General features: G+C 47.0%; 1 protein-coding gene across 1 annotated transcript in view; it reads right to left on the bottom strand.

The window, feature by feature from the left end:
- Positions 1 to 14,508, bottom strand: part of Zfhx3 (zinc finger homeobox 3) — a 243,173-nt gene extending 228,665 nt beyond the window's left edge. The window contains exon 1 of the mRNA XM_029564419.1: positions 14,214 to 14,508. The gene's annotated coding sequence lies outside the window, so the exon portion shown is untranslated. The remainder of the gene's footprint in view (positions 1 to 14,213) is intronic.
- Positions 14,509 to 24,162: the final 9,654 nt, after the last annotated feature.

Below are 24,162 nucleotides of genomic sequence, written 5' to 3'. Positions count from 1 at the left end.
AGCCCTTTCCAGGAACTGGGGGGGGGGGTGGAACTCAGCAAGGGGCAAGGAGTGCCAATTTGAGAAGGATGCCAGCTGGCTAACAGAAGGTACTATTCCTGAAGCTCAGGGGCAAGTGGACTGGCATGGTCCTCAAGACTTTGGAAGTTCCTGAGATCTACTAAACAGGAGACCAGGAAGATGTGTTAAGTGAGCCAAACAGATACCCCTTCCAGGGGTCTCACAGACACCAAAGTCCACTCTGAGGGCGCCAAAGCCCAAATCCTTTTCCAAAAGACCAGGAAAGGAGGAAGGGAAGGTGTGGTCTAGCACCCGGCCAGCACGAAAGGATTGCCCTAACCCAACTCCTGGCTTTCCTGGTGTACCTAACAAAGTCCTGGGACCTAGCAAACTTCTCTGTGTACACCAAACAAGAGCTCAAAAGAACCAACTTCCCCTGGACAAGAAGGCGTCCTCCACTTCTCAAACTGTGAAGAAAGGCTTTCCAAGGCTTGCAAAGGACTTTCTCTTCCTTCTTGAGCAGGTTAAAGACCCACTAGTTAGCACCAGGAGGGGATAGTGGGAAGTCATTGAAACCGCAGGGGCCTAATACTCATTTGTATTCACACTCAGACCCTTTAGGGATGTAAAATAGGAGAGGTTGAACTGTTTACATTCACCTAATGCTCAAGTAAACAAACCAGAACTCTGCTGGCCAGCACAGCGCAGGGGCACAGAGCGAGGCAGGGAAGGAAGCGTTAGGTGGACAGCCACTGCTCAGACCCCAGTGTGCTGGCCTGACTCTCTTCCCACTCTATTCCAGTTTCTCACTGAACCCCACAGGGGTCATGGAAGCTTCCCGAAAAAGCTCAGGTGCCCCTCGCACATCATGAAGACATAGGAGCAGCCCCTCCAATATGACGGCCATCATGTCCATGGTGAGGGGACTTCGGCCACCAGACACCACCCCCTCCCACCGCCCAGGATCCCTCAGAGTTCACAATGGCCTTGAAGGGCCTGCAGGAAGCTATAGGGTCTAACCTAGTAGAAACTTCCTCTTCCTTTCATTAGGTCTCCAAGAGCTGGTCCTCAACATCTATTGTTATTCAAGAACTGCAGCTCAGAAAGACACACACACACATACACACACACACTCCTTTTCCCAGTTCCCCACCCACACCAGCATCATCAGGTCTTGGCCAAGTGAACTGAAGCTATTTGATGTCCCAGTGCAAAGCCAGATCTTGGAGACTGTGAACAGTTTCAACTTGACGGGTGGGGGGGATGTCCCTGGCACTCCTTTTAAATGCAGATTTGAACTTTTCACCCGGGGTCAGACAGCTGCAATGCTGGGTCCCCAGCAGAGGCTGGCGGTGGGGGGGGGGGGGGGGGGGGAACCCTCACACTTTCAGAGTTTTGTTTTGTTTTTTCCTGCCTACGCAGGAGGCCAGCCAGTTAAAGGAATTAGATATCTCCCTCCCTCCAAACCCCAATCTATACCTACTTCTTGGTTTACCAAGGACACAAATCCCACCGGCCTCCCAGAAGGCTGGCTGGGTGCCCAGGGACTAGCAAGGGTGAAGGACAATTGTTCCTATCACACAGGAGCACCGAACTCCCCTCGGGAGGAAGCTTGCACCTTGGGACATGGCTCACAGTCGCTCTTTCTGACAGACTTGGGGCTGTCCTTGCTGTTAAGACTTTACAAAGAACTGTAATGTCAGGAGTTAAACCACCTAGCTCTGAAAAGTCCCCTCCTGGGTAAACAAAAGAAAAATATAAACAGCATTCTAACACACACACCCTTTTTTTTTAATGTGGACTAGAGGTGCCTTTGAGTGGAAGAGCATTTGCCTAGCAGACATCAGGTTCAGGATCGATCACCAGTGTGCACACGTTTCAAGGCCTGTTTCTTCTCTCTCTCTCTCTCTCTCTCTCTCTCTCTCTCACACACACACACACACACACACACACACAGAGCTGGTTGATAATTTTTGGGGTTTTATTTTGTTTAGTTTTGAGACAGGGTCTCACTGTGGCCTGGAATTCAATATGTAAACTAGAGATCTAATAGGTAAACTTGGAGATCTGCCTGCGTCTGCCTGCTAGTGCTGGGATTAAGGGGTGAGCCACCATACCCAGTGCCACCATCCTCCCACACTTGTTTTTTTTTTTTTTGAGACTGACTCTGTAGCCTAGGTTGGCCTTGAACTTACAGCAATAGCTCAACTACCTAGGTGCTGGGATTCAGGCGTGAGCTACATCTGATCTGATTGGTCCTCATCATCCTTGCTCCTCCCTCTCTCAGAATGCACTCAGAGGAGAGTGATCCCTTAGCTACAAGGTGGAATTCCACCTTGGTTTAGGCTTTCAAAGCCTGGTGAACACCCCCGAGGCCCACGCTGGGAAGTGGCCTGAGTCACCACCCAGTCCAAGACAGTGTCACATCTCCCCTTCTTAACAATCCCAAGGGGCTGTCTGGGGAGTTGTCAACACCCTTGAAACCCAGCAGCTGGTGATGCTGAGGGATGATCAGGGACTCTCTCAGCTCTACCTACTAAAACTTTAGAAAAGCCTGGGCAGGTCCATTGCTCCAAACCTGCTCTGTCCATAGCAGGTAACCACCAGCTCCATGTAGTCACTGAGCCTATGAAACTACAAGTGTGAACTGAGTTGTGCCCTAAGTAGATAACATTTCAAGGACTTAAGGCAACAATAAGGACATCTCAGTCATAATTTTTAATACTGATTCCATGTTTAAATCACAAAATTGTTAATATACAGGACCAAGTAAAACGAATCATTAAAGTGAATTCTGCCTGCTTCTGTTGGATTTTTGAACAAACTAGTAGAAAATTTTAAATGACCTACATGGTTTGCTGTAGATTTCTATTGGCTCTCTTTCGAGAGAGCCTCTCCCTCCCTTTCATCTTCAGATTCAGGTAAGGGAAAATGTTCCCTAGTGTGGCCAGAAAGAATCACCCAGAAGCTACAGTGTAGATGCCCAAATACCCACTTCTAACAACCTGAATCATCTCAGTATCCAAATAATTCATCATCAGACTCCAAGTACCATAGCAATTCAGGGAAGAAAGAGGGGAGAGGGGCAGAAAACTACCAAAGCCAGACCAGCACAGGAAGGTAGTCACACACCTTCTCTAAGATGTTGGTTCTGAATCCCATGGCAAACTTCTAAAACAATAATGGAAAGTTGTTTGTTGTGGGTTTAACAGGAGGATTAATTACCCACAGTGAGACCAGTCTCCTATTCCAGCTTGATTTCTTACCATCAAGGGCAGAATGTTCTCTCTGAACTGCCCTCCCCCCCCTAAAGTGTACTGTGTAGGAGCAGAGAGTTCTCAGTTCTCATGCTTCCTCTCTCTCTCTCTCTCTCTCTCTCTCTCTCCCCTCTCCTCCCCTTCCCTCCCCCTGAGGGGGGAAGGGAGAGGGAGGGAGGCACTGACTGCACAGATGAGGCCCCTTTCCTATTAGGCAGAGCCTATTCTACCACAAGGGATCACAAGGCCAGTCTCATTTCTCTATGTAAATGAACTTTTTAGCCACCTCCTCAAAGAAGAAAAGCCGCACGTTTGGCCCATCTCAGGGCACACACAATTACATCCATTTGCATTCTTCTAGCAGCAGGATTAGCGGAGGAATGTGCTCCACAGCTTGGGGGGTGGGTAGGGGCTAAGAAGATGGGGTTCTCCAGGGTCGGTCCACCCAACAATCTAAGAGACACATCCATGGCTAGGAGAGCTTTTTTTTTTCTCAGGATTCTAAAGGGGGAGATGGGGGGGGGAGGGGGGGGTGAGGGGCCAGGAGAGGGCGGGAGGGAGGAGGGGAACCGTGTATTAGGGGCACTGGCCCTCCTGGTGCTTTGATCCCCCTCTGTCCCAGAGTCGGTCGCTAGGAGAAACCAACTTCTCTCCTTGGGTTAATCAAAACCAAATTACTCAGGAATGTGGCAGGACAGGTCTGAGCTTCCAGGTCCCTTTGTTTTTGAGGATTTAAAAAGAAAAAAAAATAAATAAATAATAAAAAAAAATTTTTAAAGCAGATGACAGTGGCTTACCCAAGAGTTAAAGTGAAGGGTCTGAAGGGACCTTAAAAAAAAAAAAAAAGATACCCACAAACTTACTACTGTAATCTATCAACAAAGAAGTTACTTCTGTAAATTCCAAAGAGCAGAAGAAATTTTCATTTTATCCTTACTGCCCCCACCCAGCAACTAAAAGACCTCTAAAACTATAGCTTGTCAATTCAAATAAGATAAAAAGCAAGAGGGCTGGAGAAATGTCTCCGTAGCTAGGAGTTCATACTGTACTCTTGCACAATTCCAAGGGATGCCTTCTTCTATTCTTTTCAGGCACCTACACACACACCCCACACACACATGCACATACGCACACACAGACACACACGTAATTAAAACCAAAAATCTTTTTTTTTTAATCTTAAAAAAAAAAAAAAAAAAAAAAAAGCAAAGAAGCTGGGCATGGTGGCGCACACGCCTTTGATCCCAGCACTCAGGCAGAGGTAGGTGGATCTCTGAGTTCAAGACTAGCCTGGGAGACCCTGTCTCAAAAAGAAGAAAAGAAAAAGAAAAGGCAAGATTTTAAGGGACACATGTCACAACCTGATAATCAAAAGCAAAGTTCACAAAAGCTGAAGAACACCCTACTTTTTCCAAAAGCAAAGTCTGGTGGTATTTTTCTGTGTAGGGGTCCTCCTCAATACTGGGATAGGGTGGAAAGAGAGTCCCCAGATTCTATTCAAATGTGGGGTATCAACAAGTCATATCAGAAAGGTAGCTTCTTTTGAAAAAAAAAAATGGTTCAGTGTAGGATGAAAGATCTCTCTGCGTACCACCAGATCCCCCATTTTCTCCACTGTCCAGAAAAACCTAGGAACCCTCACTCACAGCTGTACTGTTTACTGGGAAAGTGTGCTAGCCTGGCTGAGTTGCAGTCAAGAGGCAACAGGAAAAGGCTGACCTCAGAGATGAAAGAAACCTCGGGCTGGAACCACACCTCATCGTGGCTCCCAGGCTGTGGCACTGCACAAGATGAGGGGCCTGCACCCCAGACTCCTGGCAACCCTAGAATGCAATACACTAGTGCAGACTGTCATCCATGCCTGAAGGCCCCCAGTCACCGAGGCTCCCAGTCACAGAAGCATGAACAACAGCTCTTTGTGTGTGATAAAATGTTGTTAGTTTTCACAAACAAAACCTGATCAAAACCCCCATCTGCATCCCCCTCCCCCCGAAAGATAAAATAAACAGAGCATTACCAGCTAAGCTACAGGGCCTGGCCTCAAAAGATAAAATGAGGCCACCACACGGCCATGACTACCAGCTGGCCATAAATTGTAACTGGCCCCAGGCATACGGTTATCTGGGAGGTTGCACTAAAGTAACTTTTAAAATACTCTTCGCCTTATCTGGAGGCCCAGTCAAACACACACATACATCACCCACTTAGATCTCAGCCATTAGTATTGCATTTAGACTTTCTAAAACTAGGTCATCCCGGTAGACCCTCCCCTGATATTGAGGCATAGCTGTGGACTTTCACCCCCTTGTCCAGCAAAAGGGACCCTGTACACAAAACTACCCAAACCATTAGTCTGTGTGGTGTCAGAAGAATACTGCTGAGCCCTCAGAATATTTACTCTCCTTCCAGGCCTGGCCAAGGTGTTTGCCCTGAGGACCTCCCCCAGGTCCCCAAGATTAGAGGCCCAGCTCCTTGGGTCACTGCTCCATGCAGATGTGCAGCCAAGGCCCACCATTCAGAGAAGGGGAGGGAGTGAGGAAGGGAGAGGGAAAGGGGGACTAGAAAAGGTGGGGGAAGGAAGAGGGAGAAAGAAACATTTGTGTGCACGCGCACGTGTTAAAGGTATAGCTCGGTGGTAGAGTGCTTGCTTAGCGTGTGCAAAGCCCAAGGTTCAGAGAGAGAGAGAGAGAGAGAGAGAGAGAGAGAGAGAGAGAGACAGAGAGACAGACAGAGAGACAGAGACAGAGACAGAGACAGAGACTCAGTAACTAGACAATGACCTGACTTCATGCTAGAAAGGACTAAAGTCAACCCAGAGCAAAGATGCCCAATATGGTGTTTGCTCAGACCAGGAAGGCAGTCAGTCCCATGAGTGGAGCCAGGTGTCCTGCTGACATCATGGGCTGCATAGAATTTGTATTTCAAACCTAGTCCCACCTGTTGATACTTTTTACTCATGTGACTACTAGGAACACGTATGTACATACAGGGCCTGTGCTCTGTATCCACTGGGTAGCCTGTGACAGGACAAGAATGTTATCTCCTCAAACTCTCAGCTCATCACTATGTCCTAAAAAGATTGCTGGTTTTCAGATGCTAAAAAGACCACCATGAAATTCAGGCCAGAGAACCATCTTTTTATCAGATGGGTTAAATCACAAACTCTAAGACCGGTCAACTAGCACAATGCGATTTAGACACTACAGCCAGGATGTGGAACTTGGGAGGAGTGGCCAGAGACCTGCTACCTCTTCACCCTAGAGAAACAAGTGTATCCTCTATCCTGTGGTCCTAAGCCTTGGGCAGATCCACCTCCCCAGGCCATTTCTAGAGAGGGGTCAGACTGTCAGCAGGGAGCCAGAAGTCACTTTAAAGATGTAAGGTTGTTACACAAGCTTAGGGGGATTTATATGCAAATACAGCCAAGACAAATGTTCCCCATAAATGCCACCCCACAGGACCTAGCCACCCTAAAATGTCAATATGAAACTCGGTCTGAGATCCACTCCTATTTCCAGAGATCAGGAGCAACAGGGGACATCCTGCGGCAAAGGCCTCTCTCTGGGACTCTGAATTGATATTACGTTGTAGTGGCTTAAACGATATGGGAAAATGAAAATAACTACAAAAGCTATCATCTCAGGAGACACTGAGCATCAAGGACTGGTAGTGCTGAGCAGCTGTTTTTCAAGGTAACTGGTAAAAATGGCATTGAAAGCTCGGAGCTACAATGAGCTGGGCTCCTCTGCAGCAACAGGCCGCCTCTCACAGAAGGTTGGAGTTGGCACGCCCAGTTTGCCACATCTGACCACATGGTATGGCCCAGGTTCCTGTGACAGCCACACCACAGTGAAGAAGCTGTGACCAGGCCAGCTGGTACAGGAAGGGGGCAGACAGGGCAAAGACAGGAAGAGCTCAAGGCAGAAAGAGCTCGGGCCAGCCAGGCTGGGAGGCCTGGCAGGAGGGGGTTGGGGGAGGGCACATGATAATTAACTCAGCAAGTTGATAGTATTTGCATATAAATGCCTCCACAAATCACTACAAACAAGCCAGGACAAGTCAGGCCTATTAGCATATACAAGCCAGCATGGGAAGGCCTCTCTAGGTGGGTCATGGAGTGGGCTGCTCACTTAGAGGGCCTGCCTGCCAACCAGAGGGGGACACGTGGTAAGGATGGGGGGGGGGACTATCTACTGCAGACCCTCAAGCTCTTATAGGATGTCAAAAGAAGAGATGGGCTTTATTCACAGCCCATGGGGGCAGAGTAAAAGAAATGCGGGACCGCTTAGTCACTCTCTAACAGGGTGCGGTGAAAGGCAAGGTGGTGGAGGCCATCCACAGAAATGAAATCATGAAAACACAAAGTATATGGCTGGGGACACAACTGTGCAGCATCTACTCAAGATGCTAAGCTCTGTGAATGCCTGTCTACAATGTTACTGCACTGCCACCATGAATGCCAGGTACAGGTGTAGATCATGTCCATCTGACAGATTTGAAATAAGCGAGGCTCAGAGAGGTTAAGGGATTGGTCTAAAATCACGCAGGTGAAGACTGAAGAGCTGTGGCATGGATGGCTTCCACAGTGGAGTAAGGTGGACGGCGCAATGAAGATGTCAGCCTTCCAAAACTTAGGATCGTCTGACCCATGAAACGCAACATGAACAGCAGAGTTCCCATTTCAAGGTGTGATGGACGGACCTGACGAACTCTGATCCTAGTTGTCGCTGTTTTACTGTGTTATTATTTCATATCTTTACCCACAAAGAACAACATCCGTCCCTTCTGTCACACTAGCTGGGGATTTGGAGCAGTACTTCCTGTCACCCAGTTCTCCAGCATCTGGACAAGTCTTACAATTTCCCCCCAGCAAGAGCAAAATATATTGATATCCCTTTCTTAACATTCTCTGCTGTCCTCAAAAGATGGTCTGATAACCGCTGAGGGAATGTGGTGTCAGCTTCCTGTTTTAAAAAGGCCTGGGGTGAGGAGGTGGGGTTCACCCTATTGTCATATCTGCCACTCTTCACTCGGAACTACTACCCTTTCACTTCATTTTATTTTTTGGAGTCAGGGATCTGACTATATAGCCCAGGCTGGCCTTGAACTCTGGATCTTCCTGCCTCAGCCTCCCAACTACTGGGATTAAAGACATACACCAGGGAGTCCAGCTTATCTGGAACTACATTTTCAGAGTGGGCAAAATGCAACCTTACAAGTAAACAACCTGGGCCGATCTCACACGCGTTCCTGAAGTCTGCACAGATGAAGTTCCTGGTATGCATCATGGATCACATTTAATGAACTGACACCATTCTAGAACCTGAAAGAACAGAGCTGACTTTGAAAGCCAGTGCTGGGGCAATGAGACAACCCCCAACAGGCCTCTTCCTAACATGTCCAGTGGTTGACTTGACACTTTCACAAGGATGTAGATATTCCACAGAGAAATGGTAAAGCTGTTATAAGAAAAGCAAAATCCACTCCCCCAAATCAGCCAAATGCACATTAGGAACGAAGGCCCTGAGCCAAAGAGCATTTTAGGAAGCGGGACTTGAAACAGTGAAGAAGACTTGCATTGTTTCTTGTACAGTTAAGAAAAATTGTTTTTAAAAAATTGCTGAGAAGCAGGGGAAAAAAAAAACAGCCCATGTGTTCTTTAGCCCATTTCCCCTGGACTAGCTGTCAGGAAAAGTTGTCCAAAATGGGCCACTCAGAGACGGTAAGTACGGGAAGCAAGTAAGTTCATGTCTACATATACGAACTTTTTATAGACTTATGGGACTGCAGACTCTTTTGAAAAAGAGCTTTTTAGGCACAAAAAAGGAGACTTGACTATTTGAATAGGCACTTATAAGACTTGGGGAGGGGCTTTGGGGCTGAAACCAAATATTAAATTAAGCCCCCTGGTCTTTTCTGCACTGGGCTAATCTGACTTTGGTCCCTCTGATCAGGAGGTTCCAGTGAGAGACAGGCAGTTGCCTTTGAACTGGAATTTCAACACTGAGATGCAGAACAAGCCTGTGATGGAAGCGGGTACAGGCGCCAGTTATCCAAAATCTAGCTCAGCCACTACTCTCAGAAGAATCTGTCTCCAATCCCGTTGGCTGGAGTCAGCAGCAACCAACAAACCAGCAAAATTACTCTTTAGCTCCCTCCTGCTAGTGCCATGGCTCTTCTTAATTCAGACGGCTTCTCACCTATTAAGCAGCATTGGTGTTGCCCCCTCCCAGTCTGTCAGCCCCCCCACCTGTGTTCATGCCCCCTCCAATTGCCCCCAAGTACTCAAGCTTGCTCTTGGAAGCCCCCTTCCTCGAACACACAAAGAAGTCACCAGCTCCTGCCTCCTGAAACAGGGCAGGGGTCTCCCATATCAAAGGTCTGTGGCTAACATCACTGTGGGACAGTGAGTAAAACAAGATTGCAGATAAAAACCCTCCTCCTCTTCCTAAGGCCCAGCTGAGTCAGTTTTCTCATTTCCAGTCTGAATTTCCCTACAGATGACTGAAGATACTCCCAAAATACCTAAAAAGGCCCATTTAAGATCAAATTCATGAAAATTACCTCAGAGGGCCTTTAAGACCATAGTGTAATTCGCTTTCTCCAAGAAATGAAGACCCCAGCCTTTTTCCATCTCCATGAGGATTGGCCTTATGATGGCTTTAGTCCCAAACCAGTGGCAACCAGAAAGAGTATGGGGTAGAAAGGTAGTCACGTGTCTGGCCCACCTCATGCCTCCCTTCCCTTTTAGCCTGGGACCTGACTCCAGCATGGTGGTTCAAAGACTGCACAGCCGAACCACCAAAGCCCTTTCCAGGACCCAGGCAGGTAGGATCCCTCTGGAGAATCACACACACGGCCCACAAGCCTGCATGGTGAAAGGGAGAAGGGTTCACCCAAAAGGCAGATAAAGTACAGGTATTTTGCTATAAGGCCTGGCCTGGGGTCAAAAACAACAAACACAAGTTTTGCTCTGGAACTGAGTCAATTTGCCAGCTCACAAACTCACTCTGCCTTGTCCCTTTTATTTGCATCTGTATCCCTGCAATAACAAGCAGCTCTAGAAATTAAGGGTGAAAAAAAGGGAAGAGAACATCCAAGAAGGAAATTGAAAAAAAAAAAAAAAAATTTAACAAATAAGCAGCCAGGGCAACTTCCGCAGGCAAAGAACATTCTAGAAACACACCTGTCCCTACTCCACTTCTGTCCTCAGTCCTCACCACCCTATCCCTTGACCCAAAGAATGAGAAGCAGGAGAGAGAAAGCAAAACAAAACAAAAACGTGTCACTGATTCTGAAAGCAAGCCTACAATGCTGTCAACTGGAGCCAAGCCTGGCTTTCCCTGTCCCCAGTTCCTGTCTATGTAAGAGTCATTTGCCGTATTAACTAAAAAACCAGCCTTCTCACATCTGATTGTCACTTCCCACATGTTCAAAGAAAACAGTCTGGCAGCCAACTTTAAATCATATAGAAAACAAATCTGACAGTTGTTGATTTGGTAGATTTTTTTTTTTTTTTTTTTTTTTTTTGGTCCTTAATCTGGATTTTGAAAGCAGCTTGCCAATGAGCCAGGATTTTTCCCTGGGTCTCTCCCTGTGGGCCTTTTGACATAACCTTAGCTTCTGGGTATGTCTGTCAATTTCAGTGGCCTCACGATGAAGGACACTGTGCTCAGGACAGAAGAAGCACATTCAGGACCTGCCTCGAGACTTGTTCCAGTAAAGGAATTCCCTGGCTTGGATTCCATTAAAACTGGTTCCCTGACCACAGCTCTTTAACTCAGGGGGCGAGGACCAGGAGTCAGAGCTCTGCTGCGATTTCTAACAATAAACATTACAACCAAATTCTCATAGCAGAGAAGGTAGACAAACCCAATGAAGTTCGTGATAATGGAACCTGCCCTTCCTGCTGTATTCTGACCATACCCCCCCACCCTGGTCAATTACACCAGCCTTGGGAACCAGAGTAGGCCAACAGGCCCAAACATTACAGAAATAGGCCAGCCTAACAGCAACCATTTTAATCACAAATGAAAGCAAAAACCACAGCACGTATTGTACTTCTTGAGGTTGCTGCTAAAGCATCATGTGCATTATCCCTGCAGCACCATCCAGCCAGAGGCAGAGTGTGCAGGAGCTGCTTCAGACAAGGGTCCCCTCTGACTCCCTGCAAGGCAAGACTTAAGTCCCTAGTGTTAGGAAGCAAGCTGGGGACTCCTCAAGTGGGGTGCTCAGAAGACACAGTAGTAACAGCAATTCCCAAAATTTTGAGAAAATGTTGCTTAGTCACTTAAATATTTACTGCTTAAGTAAAACTAGTTTCCAAGGTAAGAGTCTTTGCTGGGGACCGTGGAGTATTCTCAATCTCTCCCACCAATACTTCAGAAGCCAGAAAGACCTCCTAGAAGGTACACTGAAAGGAACAACTGCCAGCACCCCCCCACCCACACACACACACACACACACACACACACACACACACACACACGTGCATGCGGGAGCAAAGACATGTTTCCTGGATATCACATCTGACCATAACTAAAGGAACCAGTCAAACCCCTAATAGCCCCAGCAGTTTGCAATCACAGATTAATTATAACAAACCAACTACCTTTGGGTCACCTAAGATAAGCCAGGCCTGTCCTGGGAAAAATCTAGGAGCCATCGTCTAAAGACCTAATGATGAACACTGAAATCTCATTTGTTTCAGCTCCTTGCCACTGGGAAGTCCACTTGGCAATGAGTTTACCCAGCAGTTAAATCCAGTCCCAAAGCAGCAAGAAGGCACTTTGCTGCAAGGCTGGGACAAGCCAAACAGAGGCTGCCTGCAAGCACCATCTCATTTGGGTCCTTTCCACACTCCCTTCGCATTCGCTTGTGTAAATCAAAGACTGGAAGGGAAGAAACCAAAATTAAAATTTCAAGTGGCTGGGGTAACAGCTCAATTGTTTTGTTGTTCTCAAACAGTTAGCAAGTTCTGTGTCAATCAAAACTGTTCGTAGGAGAACTGGGAAACCAGAGCTCTGTCCTATTGAAAATGTGCCTACTAGATAGAGGCCGAAAGGGAGTAAGTGACCTATGTCATAAAGACAGGTCTCCAAGTCACTTAATTCCTTGCCATTCTAAAAGGACTGTTTTCAAAGTGTATGAGGACTTGCTTCCGTGTCAGCCCCAAGTTGTTAAATAACACTTGTGTAATTAAATAAAAGACCCAGTGTGACCCTCCCAGCCCATTCTGAGAACCCATTTACATACCTTCTGAAAACCAGACTGGAAATCAAATGTAGACAATCTCTTTTGTTCTATAATTTATGAAAGGAAGAGAGGGAAAAACTGCTCTTGGCCTTCCTGATGACAAACTGTGTAAGGGGACCTTCAATATCCCCTCAAAACTATCAATATAAATACAGGTGTGCAAACATCCAGGTATGCACCTCTCTCAAAAGAGACCATTCTTGAAACAAATGATTGAGTACCTTGGTTTTCAGACTCCTCATAGCCCACCTCCGTTCCCTGTTTTTCATATCTGAGATTTACAATCTCAGGCAACCAGTGGCTATTGTGATAACAAGAAACAGGCTCCCAGTTCCCTGCCTGCCTTAGCCTTCTTCAGGTTACCTCAGAAGGTGTAAGCTTTCCTATCTAACACAGTCTGGGCCACAGCACTCCAACCCAGCTTACTGGAACGCCTGATTTTTAGGGCTTCCCTTGAAACCTATCCAGAAACCACAGTCATTAAAAGAACATGAAGGTTTGACACCTCCTGAATTTAGGAATAGGGGACTCCAGGGGCCAACTCTACAAACTAGCACCTGCTGCTTGATGGGAAAGAAACAGCATTTCCCCCAGCTAGGGTGAGCTTTAAATTATACTCTATTTATTTAGTGACTTGTCTCTGAGGATCTCAAAGCACGAGATGAAATAAGATGATGTGTAACTTTCTCACTATCTCTCTTCAAGGCTTAAGTTTGTTTTCCTTGCTTTGCCTTCATGCATTCTGCCAAGCAGGCCCCAGCCAGAGAGAGAGGCCTTCCCCAGGCCTGCCCTCTCTGAGTTTATGTACCTGGCTTCAAGGCTTCAAGGGAGTCTTCGGAGGCTAAATGATACAAATGCAGGGGGGAGGGGTTCCCTCCCTCACCTCACCCCTAGATTCACCTGCTCATGAGTTGCCTTTAAACAAGTGTGACAGAGGGTGCCATACCACTGTGCAGGGCTGTTGAAACTCTGAATACACCACGTGTGAACTGGGTTTTCCCCTAAGGGCAAGGTTCCCCATCACATTACACAGGTATGTCCGAAGCAGAAAGACCCATTTTCCACAAAGCTTGTTTCCCATCAAGTCTACAAATGACTTTGGGGTCAGCTTTTTATTCCTTTTTCTTGTCGCTACCATAACTTGGACATCTCTCTCTCCTAACTGGACAAAAATCTTAACCTCTTTTTCATGTTCCCTCCCCCAGGAAGAAAAGTTACACTGGTTTTGCCAAAAGAGCAAACTGAAATTAGAGGGTAGTCAAGATCTCCAAAGGTGCCCCCCAGATCTAACCCTCTATTCTCCTTTTACTCCCCAAACAGGCACATTCTTCACGTTGTTGCAAACTGACCAGCAACTTCTCTGGGGTGCATTTTACAGGAAAGAACCCAAACTTCTAAATGGCATCAGCAGCCCTGGTATTCGGAACGTAGGAACTAATCCAAAAACAGAATGAAGGGAGGAGGCAGGGGAGGAAAAGGAGGAAGGGTCGGGAAGATCGAAGGACTGGACTCCAGGTGCCCAGCAGAATCCAGCCGCTCTCTCCCCAGGTAGGTTCCAACTGGAGTCTTAGGAGTTCAAGTGCATCCAGCCGGCCCTTCCCCCACATGCCCCAAGAGACTGGGAAGTTCAGCCAAGACTCGCGGCACCTGCCTGGAGCGCTAGGCCGGCTGCGCGCGGCGGGGGAGGGAGGCTGCACTCACCTGGCACACAAAGCCTCCGCACACCTCGGGAGGGAGGAGGCACTCGCAGGTCCGGGGGCCACCTCGCCGGCCTGCGCGACAATGGGAGATTCCAGCGGTAGCGGAGCCCCGAACTTACCCACCCCAGGCGGCATTCTCCTCACCTCCCGCTGCCCCCCAGGCTCGGCGGTGGCGCAGGCTAGGAGCAAGGGGCCCGGCGGCAGGGGCGGGGCGCGCATGGTGGCGGCCCGGGGCTGGCGAAGGTCGGCGGCCGGGGGAGGGAGGTCCCCAGGCGCGGCGGGGATTCACCCACGGGGCGCGGCGCTGCGTCAGGTAAACAGGCAGAGAAGCAATGGCATTCCTTGGAACCATTTCTCCTTCAAGTGCAACACAATCCAAACTGGCACCACAAATAGGTATTTCTCCCTCTTTCCTCTCTGCTTTCTTCCTTCCTCCTCCCTCCTCCTCTTCCTCCTCCTCCTTCCTCCTCCTCCACCTCCTCCTCCACCTCCTCCTCCTGTGCTGCCCGCCCGCCGGAATCGCTTTATGTAAATGAAGCTCAACTCGCAGTTTGCAGCGCGCACCACCCGGGGAAGGGGGGCGGGCGGGGCGGGGGGCCTTCGGGGATCCACATTACACGGCAACAAAGCGGAAGGTTAATTTGAAACTCACAGCCCCGCAGCCTCTCGGCTCCCCGGGCAAAGCCTGACATCTACAGTCGCGCTGGGCGCAGGCCGGGCTGCTCACGGTGGCCGCGCCCGCCAGCCCGCCTGCCTGCCTGCAGGGACCTGGGGACATGGACACACACGCATGCACACACACGCGCACATCCATGAGCAAGGCCGGGGCTGCAGGGCCCGGGCTTGCTCCCTGCACCGGCCTGGGGGACAGGCTGGGCCGTACCCGCTTGGGGACAGGAGCCCAGGCTGCCCTGGCCTGCACCAACCCAGGAACTGGCCCGGCAGGAACAAAGCGGCGTCCCCGAGAGGCAGTGACCCCACAGCTCATCAAAAGTCAAGGGCCGGCCTAGAATCGGGCGAGAAGAAAGAGAAGCGCCTTCAGCCACCAAAAAAAAAAAAAGAAGAAAAAAAAAAAGAAGCAGCCTGGGGCCTCCAAACCCTGGGCGATCGTCTCTGGGCCCTGTCCACGTCAGAACCATGCCACTATTAGCATGGGGACTTGAGCCAGTGTGGACAATGTGGACAAGAATTTATTTTAAACACACACCCACCCTATTAACTGCTTTACAGGGCACTTCTGTTTTCCAGCTACAGAAACTTATGAAAACATCCCCTGCTCCCCAAGGAGAGTTTAAGGAGTTTCTGAGAGAGAAGAAGAGGACCAGAAAGGACTGGGAGAGAGTAAGAAGTGACTGGCAGTTTGCATTCCCCGCTTTAAGGAGACTGGCCTTATAAAGCCACAGAGACCCTGCTTTTCCAAGGGAGATTCTGCCATCAGGGTCAGATTTAATAGGGCCACCCCAGCTGGTCAAAGCAACTGCTGGACACTTTCAGGTCTCCCCAAGTTCACCTTTTGCATTCTGATGTGTAATGGTAGGCACCCCTGAAATCTCACCGGAAGTCTCCAGTCCTCCCAGACAGAATTTCACCCTCTGCCTGAATCTTGTCCTGCTCCTCAGCACAGAAAGACACCTGCTTTTTCCCTTTCTGAAAACCAGCCACCCAGGCTGCCCTTGCAGCCGGGAGAGTCTTTTCCTACCGCACAATAATGAACCATACAACTGTTAGAAATATAATAAGCTCACCAGGCGAAGAGCAGAATGTATAGAATCCTATTTGCATTAAGCACAAACTAACAGGGAGGAAAAGGGGGATGCTTGGATGGTGAAAACCATCATGTCCCTGTGTAGAAAGCATTTTTTATACACAATAGAATTTGGGTTCAAATCAATGTAAATACCTAACCTGTTGGGTGCTGACAACCCCTGCCTATATTTTAGTCCAGAAAAGAGATTGAAAAAAATTGTTTTTAATTCTAACAAGGCAGCAAAGGCCTTGAAAGAAAGAATTGCCTCCAGGGATTTATGTCCGATTAGGGACAAAGAAGGGCAGAGGCCAAATTTGGTCAAAACTTGAGGGGGGGGCAGATCTGGGGAGGGGGCATCCAAAAGGGACGAGGAGGCTCTTGTGAACCAGAGTGTGGTCACTATAGCAGATTCAAACCACCTGACCTCAGGCTCAAGAACAGGTGGTGTTTTCAAAACACACTGTTATTTATGTTAGCCACAGGAGTCAGGAACACCTTAAAGAAAACCAGTTAATAATTTAATTGAAAAAGTAACCATGAATAATACATGAGATGATGATACTAGCAGTAACTACTTGGCCCTCCACTCACAGATACCCACCCCGAAAATCACTCTGGAAACATGGGGACCCCGGATCCTCAATCCTCACCTAGAACCAACACCATGGGCCTATCTGATGAAGAAAACAGGAAAACGTTTATACTCCTGGAAAACTGAATTGTGCTGCTTGCTCTTAAGTTTGATTCATGAGACAACCTCATCTGGTGCATAGTGGGCCTGGGGTGTCAGGGTACAGATGAATACCTTCAATAAAATGAAAGCTAGAAAAACCACAAGGCAAGATCTAAAGTAATCTGAGACCCTGGGAGGTGCTGACAGAGGGACCCTGCCTTGATTCTGCCACTGTCTCAGGCCCTGGGTGACATGCCTTCTACACCTCAGAGGCCTGACAAGCAGAACTGAGAGTGACCCCAGTCCCCTTTCTTTATCTTAATCCTGCAATAGCTACATGCATGGTGAGGCCTACTCAAGCCTGCTTTTGTTCCCGACAAAAATTTCACAGGTAAGCCACAGGCAGGTAACCTACAGTCCGTGGACCATAATGCCTATGACAGACTGCCTAAAAGCGGGGGATGCAACCTCGGTGACAACTCATTTTCATCCTTAACAAAGACAAGACCTCTTCAGAGGGAATTTGCAACGTGCTCACTGACATATGGAACCAACAGTTTCTCCGAAATCCATGTTGCAGATTCTGTCCCCAAGCTCAGGACAGGGCAGCTGCCTGACGTTAAACCCACAGCTCACCCAGCAGTGACAGCCTGACATTCTCATGGCTGTATCCTGAACACTGTTGACAAATAAACCCACACTCAGAAGAGGCAGTTCTCCCTAGCAGTGTTCCATACCGGGCCTCGTCTCATCTGGAAAGCCTAATTGGCAACAGCCAGAGGATAAATATTTAAAAATAAATCAGGGCTCACTGACCCCTTCTCTCCTCCTCCCCTTACTCATTCTCCAGGCCAGAGGCCTGCTTCCTGCAACCCCCATAGTCACCCTCTAATGCTGTATCCTTTCACTTCGGCAAAGCTAAATATGATCCCTGAGCCAAGATACAGTGGATGTCAGCATTCTAACCTCTCTCCACAGCACAATTGGGTTTAGGTGGATGTGTGTAATTCTTCCAGATCCTTCTATTTTTATTAAATTATACATCCACATTGATTTTACAACTTGTGCTTAAATGATCTGGAGGCTTTAAGCCAAAAGACAGACAGACAGACAGATAGATAGACAGATATGTCTCCAAAATAAATAAAGACATATTTGGAGCTGAATTTGCTCCATGGTCTGAACTCACCCCACCAATTCAAGGCAGTTTTATTTTGGGGCCTGATACCTGCTGGGGGCCCAAGGCCTCCTGGGTATGGTACAGAACCCAGGCCAACCTCTAGGCAGCTCAGGCTGGCCTGCATAGCCAGTGAAGGCTAGAATGCCAGGGCCTACACGCAGATGTATTGATTCACATTTCTCTGACATGAACTTCAAGGCCTTCATGTATCACCACAGTGCTAATTCCATAGATTAATTGTTACCCCCAAATCACAGGTGGAATATTATCTAGTTTACTTACCCTTTTCCAACTCAGCTCCTAATCTGTCAATCACACACACACACACACACACATACACACACACACACACACAAATTTGTAACCTTTTTTTCAAGCTGTGATTCAAAGGAGTTCCCCCCCCCAAATAATTTTAAATGACAAAGCCCAAGTCTCAAGGAAGTAAAAATACAGAAGTTACTTAAAACAGCTTTAAATGTTAGGCAAATCTCTCTATCTTTTTTAGAAACAAAAATGTTATTTCTGAAAGGGTAAAGAGAATATGCAATGTAAGACTTTTACACCCAAGGGGGTTCTTATATTTGTGTTTCTAAACCTTGAAATTGAGAATTTTTATGAAAAGGCAGACAGATGCTTAAGGTCAGTATTGTAACCAAGGGTCTGTATGTTACAAGAAAGAGTGGTGCTTTGTTTAGGGCCAAGTTAAAAAAAAAAAAAGGTGGCTCCTATTTGGTTCCTAAGCCATCCCCAACTGTGTGACACACCCCTTCAGACCACTGACTTTTTGGAGGGGAAGCAGTTTGGAGGCAGAAGAAAGGAAACAGGAAACAGGAGAGGAAAAGAAAAGAGGAGGGGATATTGCCTGTTTACATAAATCTTAGTTTAAAAAAAAAAATTCCCCAACCCAGTAACAACTCCACAGAATTTACCAACAGTTCCTCCACTCAAATAACTCATTCAGCCCTCTGTCAGACTCACAACAACCCAGATCAGATTTTTTTTTTCTTTTTTAATGAGGAATTTCATGCAGGTTTCAATTCTTCCCTGTGTAGTGGCCACTTTTAAGTAGTGGACAGAATACTGGAAAGATAAACAAAAGATGACCCTTTCACACTTCACCTCCAATAATTCTAGAATCCCATTTTTGCTCCTCATCTTTTCACTAGAGTCCATTTTTGTTCGAAATCTGGGTTAATCTGACTTCACAGTCATACACACCCCCCTCCAGCTGAAATTTCACATATCCTCCAAGTCAGCCAGTGTTTTAGAATTTGGATTTCTATTGAGGCTGTTCCAATCGCCAGTGAGGCCTACGGTAAAATGTGCTTCACGCTGTTCGGTTTGTCTCTCTGCGGACAAATAGAAACTGTGAAATTTAAAGAATGGATGAAAAAAAAATCTAAAACAAAGAGGTTAAAAAAATAGAACAAATGTTTTTGCTTTTGTGTCTCCCTGCAGCAATTGTTTGGGGAAGCCTGCGTTGACAATAACCATGGGCAGGCCATCTAAAGGCGATGCGCTCACAAGGGGACTCCCTTGCCTGCTCCCTTTGGTCTGGGAGAAAAAGTACCTTAGCTCCGTTCTCCAGGAACAAAGGCCGGGGCCACAGAAGGGGGGAGAGGTTACCGGGCTTTCACAGGGAGCCAAGTGTCAATGCTGGCTCATTTTTCACCCTTCTTGGTTGGAAAGCAGCTCAGGGAACTTCCTAATGATTGCTTTTCCCTCTCTCCTATTATTGCTAGGCCTAAAAGAACAAAACAATACTATATATCTATATATAAATATAGATATAGATATTAAACCTAAAACCCACCATCCCAGTAGAGGAAGGCCTTTGGGGCCTAGACAAGGCAGCTTTTTACCTCTCTTTTCTCTACCCTACTTTTTTTTTTTTCTTTTTAGAAGGGGGTTCCAATTGCAGATCAAATCAAAATAGAGGCAGTGGACATCATAGTCATTTTTAGTAACACCAGGATGGCCTTTTATATTTTCAAAAACGTAGGGACATTGAGGAGGGGGCAGGAGGGAACAGGGACAGGCAGTGCTAGAGGAGCAGGTCAGGGGCAAGGGCTGGAAACAGTTGGTTTTGTTTTTGTTCTCAGGCATGAAGTCAGTTAATACCAGCTTCAGATTCGCAGCTGAACCTAAGTCTCAGAGCCATCATTACAGGGTAGCATGTTTGTCTTATGCTTGTCTTTTTTTTTGGGGGGGGGGTATTCTAGAAAAGTGGACAGTAAGGATATATTAAAAACTCAGACAAGGTGTGGCAGGGGCCCGGGGAGGTGGTGCCACCAGGAAAGGAAGCTGGGATGAATCATTGAGTGCCATGGAAATACCGGGGCAAGTGGATGTGGGAGTGTTTAACAGGATTTGACTCCAAAAGCCTCTTCCCAGGCAAGCAAAAACCCTAGGCCAAAGCAAAGACTTGCCTGCCTTCAACCCCCAGCCTTTGAACCAGACCTGGCCACTCAGAGGGCACACCCCTCCCTACACACACACACTCTTTCCCAAAGCAGCCATGGGGCTCTGGGCAAGCAGCAAGGTCAGTGGGGGAGGGATGAGAGGGCCCTGCAAAGAAGCACAATAAACAACTCAAATATGAACGGAAATGACATCAGCAAAGTGAAGGACCTGTTTACTGCAGATCAAAACAAAACAAACTTCCAAACCTTTGTGTACACAAGATAACTCTATAAAAAGCCTTCTTAAAATGTCACCAGGATCCACACATTGGTACCCCAATAAGAAACGCATGACAGTTACTATGGGGGGGGGGGGAAGAAGAGGAAGGAGGATGGGAAGATAGAAAGAGGAAACTCAAACCAAAAAGGACCAAAAAGCCAGTTGTTGGCTGCCCCCCACCACCAGTGAGCCTTAATATTTATTGGTGTTTATAATCTAAAAGCTATGCTCTATGTTCACTTAATACAAGGCCAGACAGCGTTGTCTAATGAGGCAGCATTACAATCAGCTTGTAATACTGAATTTTTAATGCTGCCAAGGATTCTGTTATATAATAATATGAAGTACAGAAGCTGGAAGTGGGCTTCCAGCACAGGGCCCTTCCCAGTGACACAAACCTGGCCTCCCTTCCCTCCACCCACTACCACCTCCTGCTGTGAAATCAGCCCTTCATCCCTAACCCAGGAGGTCAATATGGAAACCAAGAAGATTTCTGAGGAAATCCACACTTTCCATTATTTTCATGCTCTCTGATCTGAAGTTCTATTTCAATAGTTGAGATCCTAGCTTATCTGAGGTTAGAGGTCTAAAGTGAAAATTATTTCTTTGGGGGGGGCACTGAAGAGACAAAGAATAGAGAGGGGAGAGAAGAGGATAGCTTCTTTTAAAAAAAAAAAACAAACAAGGAATTTGAAAAAAGAAAATCACTGAGGGAGTAAAAACGTGAAATCTGCCGGCCAAACTCAGTTTACACTGGTGTAATTTAAAAACATATATACACCCGTTGCTCCTCTCTGTAATACCCCAAGACTGTAAATCTATAACCAGTGCAATGATTTAGTGATTAAAAACATGATAACATATTGTGTAACGGCAAACCGCAGAACCCCTGCCAACTCTCCTCCAAGATAAAGGGGGGAAAATACAGAAAATGTGTTGCTCGCAGCGATCTTCCTAAACCCAAAAGGTTTTAATGAAAGGATCTATACAGTAGGTGAATCTCAAAAGGGTGAGTAGATTCTGTATGAAGCCAGAGAGGGAGAGGGGAGAGGGGTTTAAAAAAAAAACAACAACAACAAAAAAGGCAGCTTTATGTGGGATTCTTTTCCTTGTACTAACAAATTACGACCTAAACATGCCTTTCCTTTTCTCTTTCTCTCTCTCTCTTTTTTAATGGTTTGTTGTAACTGGAATAACTGGTCTTGTGCACTGTCTTGCATATTCAAAGTTGCTTTGTAATAGGATCTAGAGACCCAGCCTTATTTGCCTCAACTCAATAGGTTTTTTTTTTCCTCCCCTGTTTTGTTTTGGATTCAGTGTTGTAGGTTTTCTCTGGTCTCTGAGAGCCTAGGTCTATGCAGGCAGAGGCTCTGGTGCCTTTAAGCTACTTAGCTAACACCTGAGGGGGAAGACATAATTTGTAACATGGCAGGAGGAGCCTAAAACACACACACACACAGACACACACACACACACACACACACCTCTCTCTCTCTCTCTCTCTCTCTCTCTCCCCCCCCCTATCAAAATCAAAGCAGCTGTAGGGGTTTTGGCCTCTGAGCAGCTGACCTGACCCCGTTCTGTATATTCTTTTATTTCCCCATTGCAAGATTCCTGCACCTTGGGTCAGATTCGAACTCAACATGACCCTGAGAGGGAAGGCCGTCACCAAGCCCTGGAAAACTGTTCCATATTTAATAGAGAGTAGGTTTAAGTGCAAATGCATTCAGACATACCCCATGTACACACCTACAACTACACACACACACACACACACACACACACACACATCTGTCAAGATTAGTAGGCCATTAGGCCAACTCCAGCCCAGCTTCCTAGGTCCACACCACTAAGAGTCTCAACTCTCCTCAACAACTTCCTCCCCCCACCACTACCCCAGCCCTCAATCTTCTTGTATTGCAGCCTTGCCCACCAACACAGGCACAAACACTCCTCCTGAGACTTTATGTTTAAAAAGTCCACAGATCTGAATCGCCTCCTCTCTGGACCAGAGCAGGGCAGTTTATTCAGAGAAATCAATAGGAAAGAGCATTTGCAAATATTTATATAAGCCCTGTGCGTTTCAGCATTAAGTAATTAAAAACTAAAACCCAGGGAGGGGGGAAGGGAGAAGAGACACAGAGAAGAAGGCTGCTGGCCTTCACAGGGTTTTCCTGCCCATACCTCATCTCCCCAAACCGAAATCCTTTCAAAAATGACTCCATGTACACTTTTTGCAAAATCTTGTCCTAAAGTATTTGCTAGACTATTTCAAAATCATCTCCAAATATGGATTCACCTACAGGAAGCATTCAGGACTGCCTGTAAGATAACTGTCTGTATTCTCTCCTGTATATTCTTTCTTTCTTTCTTTCTTTCTTTCTTTCTTTCTTTCTTTCCCTTCACAGTCAATTCTCCTCAGCAGGCCCCACCCCTCAAAGGAAACAGGCTGTTTGGGGCACACACACACACACACACACACACACACACACAAACTTCAGTAAAAAGGAGTTCTACCAGGCATTACCAGGTGAACGTCCCCTATATTGTTCTGGAAGGCTGGACAGTAAATTCTAGTTATTTTGCCTCCAAATACTCCAAATATGCTAGAAGGAACTGAGCACACTGCAGATAGTGTAGAAATTTACAGTAAATGTACCAGCAGGATTGCAGCACACCACCCTATCGATTATTCAGATTGATCAATCTCTCCCGTTTCCCAAGCTCTTTCCCAGGACCTCGAGTAAGTTGGACTGTAACTAGACACCCACTCAAAGTAGGGAGAAAAAAAAATTTTTTAAAAACATAATAAATTCTCAATGTACCCTCCAAAAGCCTTGATCTTTTTTTTTTTTAATTCCAAAGTGAATTTATGTTCGGTAATTTGCATTAGAGCTCAGCGGATCACTGTATGTCATATTCTTCAAAGGTACTTAACAAACCCCTTTTAAAAGTCACTACAACAGGAGGCCAGAAAATGGCAATCAGCCTCCTTCTCCCATACAGTCCTTAGATCAAGTTTCAATAATTGAGACCGATAAAAATTGTCATATTTGCTCTACTTCAAAGTGATGAGGGGGGAAAAGTTAAGAGTGGGTGATTTTTGAAGGACTCCTAATCAAAGAATTTGCCACAGTCCAAGGAATGGTACATTTCGCAAAAGTCAGATTCTGAGCAACAGATTCATTCACAGAGTAAAATATATTTTTAATACCCTCCACGAGCACTATGTCCATACACAATTTAAATGTTCTGCATAAAACACACTCGGATGTACCCTCCAAAAGACATGCAAAAGGCTGTATACATTAAAATGCATATTGTAAAATTCAAGAACGTGCTTTTGGCATTGAGTGGAGCCGGGGCAAGGGGTGTAAACAATCTCAGTGAGCAAAAAGGAGAAAGAGAAAAAAAGGAAAGAAAAAAAAAATTCCTCCTATCCGAAGTCTGTCTCAACTCAGCTGGCCGAAGAAGGCCGGCTGGGCTCGCAGGGGCCCTGGCTGGCGGCGCAGCCCCGACCCCCGGGAGCCCCTAGTGTCCAGGGCAGAGCCCCCTCTGGGCGCTCGCGGCGCTGCCACGGGGGCAGGGCGGAGAGCGCTCAGGTGGAGCCCGGCGGCCGCTCGCCCCCTCCCGGGCCCCGGGGCTGGCGATCGCGTCCCCGGCGGTGC

This window comes from Nannospalax galili, unplaced genomic scaffold, assembly GCF_000622305.1.
Source record: "Nannospalax galili isolate Female #2095 unplaced genomic scaffold, S.galili_v1.0 scaffold56, whole genome shotgun sequence".
Lineage (NCBI taxonomy): Eukaryota > Metazoa > Chordata > Mammalia > Rodentia > Spalacidae > Nannospalax > Nannospalax galili.
The sequence above is the reverse complement of the archived record's forward strand: the minus strand, read 5'-3'. Positions and strand labels throughout refer to the sequence as shown.